Source organism: Muscardinus avellanarius (assembly GCF_963383645.1).
Source record: "Muscardinus avellanarius genome assembly, chromosome: 8".
Classification (NCBI taxonomy): Eukaryota; Metazoa; Chordata; class Mammalia; order Rodentia; family Gliridae; genus Muscardinus; species Muscardinus avellanarius.
In genome coordinates this window covers 32,697,704-32,706,441 of record NC_137794.1, presented here as the reverse complement: position 1 = coordinate 32,706,441, position 8,738 = coordinate 32,697,704, and the positions used below count along the sequence as shown (strand labels likewise).

At 35.5% G+C, this 8,738-nt stretch overlaps 1 pseudogene across 1 annotated transcript; it reads left to right on the top strand.

Annotated features, from left to right (window-relative positions):
- Positions 1-3,949: 3,949 nt before the first annotated feature.
- Positions 3,950-4,459, top strand: LOC308266448 (N-alpha-acetyltransferase 50-like; annotated as a pseudogene). The gene has a single exon. The product of its transcript is annotated as an N-alpha-acetyltransferase 50-like (transcript).
- Positions 4,460-8,738: the final 4,279 nt, after the last annotated feature.

The following is an 8,738-nucleotide window of genomic DNA, read 5'->3' as shown; positions in this document are numbered from 1 at the left end:
GGATATTGTCCAAATCTTAGACAATATTTTCCTATTCAAAAATGTGGGCATTTTGCAATCATGTCAGGGCCAGCAAATAATAAGAAGAGAACTAAGAGATTTACTACTTATTGAATTCTATAGTAAGCCAATTTAAAGTAAAGAAGTCATTTGATAAAAACAGGCTATTTATAACTCATTCTAATTTATTTCATTGATTATTCAGTGGTTACATAGTCACCAACATCCTGAGTTTATTAAACTCAAAGGCAGAAAAGTTTTTTTTCTATTAAACTCAGAGAATGTTGAGTGAGAAAAAAAAAATGAGCCAGTTTTTTAAAGCTGTGGTTTTTCTAATTTGTTCAGTGTTTTGTTATTCTTTACCTATAGTTTACTATGAGTCTAATAATAAAAACAGAGTAAAAAATTGGCTTGCCAATAAACAGAATGAGTTAGAGAGAATCTATGGAGTAAATGTTTTCTAAGAGACAGTTTCAAGTTTTTCCTATTCACATTCTATTTATATCCAATGGCAACCAATAAGAGTGGTTTTTATCATAAGCAATATGGGGTTTGCATTGTCCATACATAATTCAAATATAATGAAACTGAGTATGCATTTTAAGGAATCATCATGTGTTGACAGTTCTTAATAATGTCAGTGATCAAAACATCTTCTCCAAATCTTCTCTCTCAGCTCTAAATCAGGAGGGGATTGGCAAACTATGTCCTGGAGGCCAAATCTAGAATAATATAATGTAAATGAACTTTTAAGAGGCTGAAGAAATCATGATATTTCTACTCTTAATTATATAATCAATTACATAATAATTATATTTTGCTAATTGACTCAAAAGAAGCCTAGAATATTTGCTATCTTTCTCTTTAAAAGTTTGCTGATGACTAGAGGACTTCCGGGAAGATGGCGACTGAGAAAAGCGGGGCTTAAGAGCTCCACTAACAACCAATCTCCATTACCACAAAATCAGTGCCTTTCATAGCCAGAAAACACCATCACCAGGGAAACAAAAAAAATCACCAGGCTCCAGAGAGAAAGCGGACTGAGATCAGAGCTCAGAGCCACAGAGGAGATAACCGGCCTCACGCCCGAGGAGGCGGCAGCAGCGCCATACTGCCAGCGGCAGCGGCAAATTCACCGGACGGCTACAGCAAGCAGAGGTGAGCCGCTGCGGAACAGCCAGACGGGATTTCTCACCGCAGGTAAAATCTAAAGCTCCCAGTAGCTGAGCTCAGCACACGCCACAGGGATTCAGAGTGGAAATCAAAACCAAGAAGAAACACGCCAGCCTCACGGCCGAGGGCGGAGCAGCGGCGCCATATTGCCACCGGCGGCAGCAGCAGAGAATTCACCCGAATCCAGTACAGCTACATCTGCGTACTAAACAACAGTGAGTCAAATTGCGGGCCACAGAGGAGAAATCCCAGTACTGTACTCCCAGGGACTTGACCCAGTGGGGGAGGGGCGGTGGCAGATATCACACAATAGGAGAACGCCCAACCTGGCACCCCCCACAGTCTAAAGCAGCCTCTATCGACTCTCTGGGTCGGAGACTCTGTGATACAACCCAGTAAAGGAGTAGTGGGGTCAGAGATACTACTGAATCGAGATCCAGAACACCTTAAGTGAAGTCATAGTGACCCGAGGGAAGAGCCCAGAGAAGGCACAAACTTCCGAAATCATGGGAAAGAGGAATAATACTGGAGCAATGAATGCCCACAACCCCACAACATCAGAACCCGATAAAACAGAAATTCAGAGATTTCTAGAAGATCAAATCAGGAAAATAACTGTAGAAATAATAGAGGTGCTTCGAAAAGAACTCAGAGAGAGCCAAAAAGAGATAAAGGATGCAATTAATGAAGTAAAGGCCTCAATTCAAAGCACAAACAACTGATTAGAACACATGGAGAACAGAATCTTGCTCTTTGAAGATGATCATTCCAAAAATGAACGCATAGTTTCTAATCTAGGAAAAAATATCCGACAGCAGGAATCTGATATTGAAGAAATATGGGCCCATTTTAAGAGAGCTAACCTAAGAATAACTGGAATAGAGGAGGGAAAAGAAAGTGAAACCAAAGGGATCAACAATCTCTTCAAGGAAGTAATAGCAGAAATTTTTCCAAACATAGAGCAAGAGGTTGATACACAGGTCCAGGAAACTTATAGAACTCCCTTTAGACAGGATCGGAGAAGAGGATCCCCACGCCACATAATTGTCAAAATGACCAATGTGTAAGCCAAGCAGAGAATCTTAAAGGCAACAAAAACAAAGGGCCAACTGACATTCAGAGGCAAACCAATTAGAATCACTCCAGACTTCCCAAACCAAGTCATGAGAGCCAGAAGGGCTTGGAGTAACATATTCCAAACTCTGAAAGAAAACAACTTCCAGCCAAAAATTTCCTACCCAGCAAAACTTTCTATCAAATTAGATGGAGAAATAAGAAGCTTCCATGACAAACAGAAACTGAAGGAATTTATGTCTTCAAAACCAGCACTAGAGAAAATACTCAAAGAGATTAACTACAAAGAAGAAATAGGTAACACACACCAGAACCAGAGAAACAAGATTTTCCATCCAACAGTCAACTAAGATTGGTTATCTGTGGAGATTCATTATTTATGTTAGTTTTTTACCTATCTTTAAATGGTATTGTTTGCCTTTATTGTTAATTTTTAGGATTTCTAGTTGGAATATTAATATACCTTCAGATATAGCATTTGGAAATATTTTATCCCATTCTGTTAGTAACTGTTAACTCTGTTTACATTGTCTTTGGATATACAATATTTTTTTTTTTTTTAGGGAGTTTGTATACTCTTCTGTTGCCTGTGCCATTGAAATCATATCCAAGAAATCACTGCCAATTTCAATGTTGTGAGGTTTTATGACCCAGATTTTCTTCTAAAAGTTTAGAGTCTTAAGATTTATATTTAGGTCTTTTATCTATTTTGAGTTAATACTTGTATGTGGGATTAGGTAAGGGTCCAATTTTATTCTTTTCCATGTAATTATTATTTTTCAACAATATTTAGTTAAAAGATTATTATTTCTACCACCAAATGTTTGTGGAAACCTTGTCAAAAATAACTTGACAATATAGGGAAGAATTTAGCTCTAGGCTTTTATTTAATTCCAATGGTTTATATATCTGCCTTTAGAACAGTACTACACTGTTTCAATTATTGTAGCTTTATATGGTTTGAAATCAGAAAATATATATCTTCTAGCTTTGTTCTTTTTCAAGATCGTTTTGGGTATCTAGAGTCCATATTCCATATTAGGATAGATTTTTTTTTTCTGAAAAATAAATATATAAATATATGATAGTTTCACCTAAAAAAATAGAAAAAATATTCTCTGGTAAGAAAGAAAGCAAAAAGAAACATTGAAATGTTATCTTTAAGTCATCAAAAGCTTCGTATCAGACAAATGAAACTGTTATGTGAGATTATCATTTTTAATTTTGTATAAATTGCTTTAATACTAGATGTCAACCACTAAGCCAAGCATGGGAGGGAGGGATAGGGAGAGAATGGGGTGGGGATTGGGTGGGGGCTGACTGGGCGATGTGTGCATGTATGTCTACAAAAGTTTGTATCCCACTATGATGTATGAATACAGTGCACCAATAAAATAAAATAAATTAAAATTAAATTAAATTAAAAAAAAAAGTTTGCTGACGAAGGCGCGGAGGCGGCGGGCGGGACCTCAGTGCCCCGTGTGCACGTGTGAAGAAGCGGTGGCCCCCGCGCGGTGGAGGGAGACGCTCCTGCCCGTCCGGAGACCTAGGGCCAGGCTCGCCTTTCGGGGCCTCCTTCCCCCCTTCAGCTCCCTGCTCTAGGGGAGGAGGCCGGTGTGTGGGGTTGAGTGGCCAGAGCCGAGGGCGGCGAGGAAGATGGCGTTGATAGCGGGGGTAACGACGGCCTCAGCAGGCGGGGAAGATGAAAGGTAGCCGGATCTAGCTGGGAGATGTAACACCACACAATATTAAACAGTTGAAGAGACTGAACCAGGTCATCTTTCCAGTCAGCTACAATGACAAGTTTTACGAGGATGTGCTGGAGGTTGGCGAGCTAGCTAAACTTGCCTATTTCAATGACATTGCTGTAGGTGCAGTATGCTGCAGGGTGGATCATTCACAGAATCAAAAGAGACTTTACATCATGACACTAGGGTGTCTTGCACCTTACAAAAGACTAGGAATAGGGACTAAAATGTTAAATCATGTGTTAAACATCTGTGAAAAAGATGGCACTTTTGACAACATCTATCTGCATGTCCAGATCAGCAATGAGTCAGCAATTGACTTCTACAGGTAGTTTGGCTTTGAGATTATTGAGACAAAGAAGAACTACTATAAGAGGATAGAGCCTGCAGATGCTCATGTGCTTCAGAAAAACCTCAAAATCCCTTCTGGGCAGAATGCAGATGTGCAGAAGATAGATAACTGAACAAATTACAAATGAACTTTCTTGCACTTGCTTGTCGCCAAATAAAAGAGAGGCCCATTGATTTTCCCTTCTTTCTTAAGCTTTCCTTCCTCCTTGTTCTTGTTTTTCCTACTTTCTTTCCTCTAGAAATTTTAATACTTTCAAGGACTTTGGAAAATAATCATGTTTGGATTGTTTTAGTTATTTTTGTGAAATGTTTGGATTGAAGGAAGGAAATGGTAGATCTGTTTAGTTTCACAGTTAAGATACAGTCCCAAAAATTGGGTGGCAAATGATTTTAAATTTTTCTAATGTCCTGCTTTCACATTGAAGGGCAGAGCCTAGAAATATTGCTTATTTCAAAAGACAGAAAAAAGCAGCAGCAATATCTTATTCCAATTCATAGACAAGTTTGGTGTGCTGTGGTACTTTGGGGTTTTAAAGACTATTTGTGGGATGCTAATCCCTGGACATTGCCTTCACTCCACCTTTATCCTTCTGAGCACTCTCTCAGGAGTTTGGACCATTATTATCCTTGTAAGAAATACTAAGCTTATTAGGTTCTCAAAGCAATTGTTTTTTCTCTTGTTGATGGATGGGGCAGTTTGGTTAGGTAGTGTTTTACTTTGATCTAAAAGCATATGAATTAAATTACATTTTTGCTATTGAGTGGGCTGGTTGTTATTAACAGGTTTGCTTTTCCTCCCATTGATTGTTGCTAAAGGCATTAACATTTGAAGTCTGGGCTAGTGAGCTTAATTTTTTTTTTTAATATCCCAGCTAAAAGTATGGCCTTTAATTCACCTAAGAAGTTTGTTTTGATTTAATTTTTTTCTCTTGTCCTTTTCCTTAAGTAAGCCCAACAATAGTTAGTCTAACCTTCAAAATGGCATTGGTATCTTTACAGGCTATTACCCCTAGATAAACTTAAAGCAGATGTGTTCTCTTGGACATATTAAAATATCTTAAAGCATAGATGGACTTTTGGCACAATAAATGCACTTAATATCAACTAATGCCAGCTGTTAATTAAAAAGTGTGGCCACTGAGCATTTGATTATATAAGAAAGAATATCAAGACAGTATTTTTGAGAATAACATAACTATGCTATTGCTTATTTGTTGGAAAACATCCCAGATTTGCTTACACTCTGTGCCTACAATACTGAGTTTAAGGATTTGGGATAAGAGGAATTGTTAAACTATTGCTTCTATTCTTGGAAAGATATAAACATAAAGTGTTAATAATGCAAAAAAAAGTTTGCTGACCCTAACATTCAATAATTTCTTTGGTTAATGCTTTACTTTTTATGGTATATGTATATAAATATATCTTCTATGTATACCAAATATGTAAGCTCAAGATTTATAATCTTGAAATCAGTTCATTTTTACAGTTAATATTTTGATAGCATTGTAACTTGAAAAAGTTTATACAGCTAAGTGTGGTGGCACATGCTTGTAATCCCAATACTTAGAAGGCTGAAACAGGAGGATCACAGGTTTGATGACAGCCTTAGTAACCTAGAAAGACTTTTAGTAGCTTATGGAGACCCTTTTCAAAACAAAACCAAACCAAAACAAAACAAAACAAAACAAAACAAAAGGCTGGGAGATTAGTTTGGAGATAGAATGCTCCTGGGCTCAATAGCCAGTATCAAAAATCATAACAAAACAAGTTTGCACAGAAAGCCCCAGCACACAAGGATTTTTAATGCACTGGTTTCCAGAATAATTTTATAATGGTTCAGAAATATTTGAGCTACTTTCAATTGCTGGTAGTATGTGCAATCCTGTGGTCATATATATATACTCATGTTTAAATATTTGAAAATAATAACAGCACACTGTAAACCCAAAGAAACAAATTTCATTCTATGAACTGATATTCTATGTAAGTACAAAATAAGAAGAATTAGCCTTGAAGATTAAAAAACAGCTCCCAAATCATCCTTTGATGACCGGTGGTGCATAAAACCTATGAAGAATATTAGCTATATAACAATAAAATGTAAAGAAGTGAAGATTTATGTATTTAAAAAAACCACCGATTTTGATGAACGCCAGGAAAAATGGCAAAAGATGTTCTTACATTGCCAGAAGAAACAAAGTTGAATATAACTCTTGTCTTCAGCAAAGACTAACTACAGCTCCAAATAGGTGGATCAGATAATGTTGATGTTTGCCATCATTTAGCCTTTTGATCTGATTTTTATTGAAAGAGAAAAACTGAAAGGTATAGCATACAATCAAATTTTATGATGATTTATTAAATATTTCAGTTTATTTTTTAAAGGAAAAGCCATTTGAAAGCTTTTAAAAATGAATATGATGAAATAGGGCATTCAATAATAATAAAAGTTATGAAATTTGATGTGAAATGAGATTTTTAAAAATTTATAGCAGCTTATCTTTTAGCCCTTTTCTGCCTACTTGATTGCCATTGAAACTATTTTAAATTAATAGCAACAAATATTATGTTTCCAATGGGCTGTGAATAGAAAGAGACTGACAAAAATCATGCTTTACTATTCACTAGTATCCCCTTGGCCTATAATTTCATATGAAAGGAATAGGGCTAATGCTAATAAAACAGAAAAATTTAAAGATGATTAAAAATTTTGGTTAGGATTATAAATACAAATGAAATAGAACTTTATGAAAAGTTTACTCTGAAAATGGATTCTTGGAAAGATCCACTGCAGATTTTTTTTTAGCTGCTCACTGTTATTTATAATCTATAACTATTTAGTTAGGATAAAGTTAAGGATTAAATTATCTTAATGTTGTTTCTACTGTAATTTAAGGGTAGTGGCGTTAAAGAGAAAACCTATTGTTAAAAATATGCTTTCTAAATGAATTATTTGCCTCATATTTGGAACATGCATTATAAAATTTAATATAAAATAAGTACAATTATATTTTAGTTATGTATCTTTTTTTTTTTTTTTTTGCAGTACTGGGGATGGAACCCAGGGACATCCTGCCTCTGAACTATACCCACAGCCCTACTTTTTATTCTTTATTTTGAAACAGGGTCTCATTGAGTTGCAAATGGCCTAAGTAGCTGAGGCTGTCCTTGAAGCAGGATCAATCTGTCTCTGCTCCTGAATGCTGGGATTACAGGAGTGCACCACCATTCCCAGATATGTTATATATGCTTTTTATTTTCTACCTAATTCATTTCTAGCCATGTAATTTGATGTGACTAAAATTTTAAGTAAGGCCATTATATAGTTAAAAACAGAAAACATATATTAATTTCAAGTAAAAATAGTATACATGAAGCTAATCTTAGGCACACACATTTCATTTTATTTCCAGCCCCTAGTAGACAAAAACAAGGTGCTATTAAATATTTTTACAGAACTCAGTGTAATGTATGTTTGTGTGTATATGCATATTTTTATTAATGATGATAATGCTTGTCACACCACATTGAGTTGTATAACAAGATATTTTTCTTCTAAAAATAATCAAGAAAACTTTCTTTGAATTTTTTCTCTTCACAAATTATAGATACATAGACAAGATTTTTGAGAAGTTATTAATTCAAGGCAGGAATTTTGCTAAAATTGGAGGAAATATCTAAGTCAGAACTATAGAAGCATGTCAGATAATATATAGTCAAGATATATTAATAAATGGCAGTTGTGGTGGAATTGGGATTCTAAAGAAAGACAAGACTTTAAAGAGAATAGACAATTTTGGAGAAAGTACAAGTCACCTCTGAAGGAGGATCGCCTTTAAAGCAAATCCATTGTTTATCACCTCAGCATATATACTTCATCACATCCTTCACAAAAAACTCTTTTTTCAATAATTGTTTAAGAATTCCAATTAAAGCTTAAAAGAGAATATTGAAAAAAGTGTCATTTTATACTCAGTAGATAATTACAGAAGTTGAAAAATATATTAGTTTATAATATGTTTAAGATTTATTTATGATGCCTTCAGTGATTATGAGAGTGATGAGCTTTTCTAGGTATAACCCAAATACTGAAAAAAGTTCACACTGGAACCTGTTATATTACTACAAACTATCCTTCTGGTGTTACTGTTGGAGGTGAATGGACCATCTTATACCCAAGTGGCATTTCTTGGGGTTTAATTAGGTAGGTGAGGGATTGTGACAGCTCTAGTTTGGGCTTTTCTTTGGTTTAGATTCTGATTCAAGTTTATATCATGTACTTTCCCTTCAGACACCTCAAATTCACCAAACAAAGCCTAATCAACCTTTCCTCAGAGTGCTCACAGCCCCCTTTTCATCTCATCATCACACAAATGATCCCAAAATAGC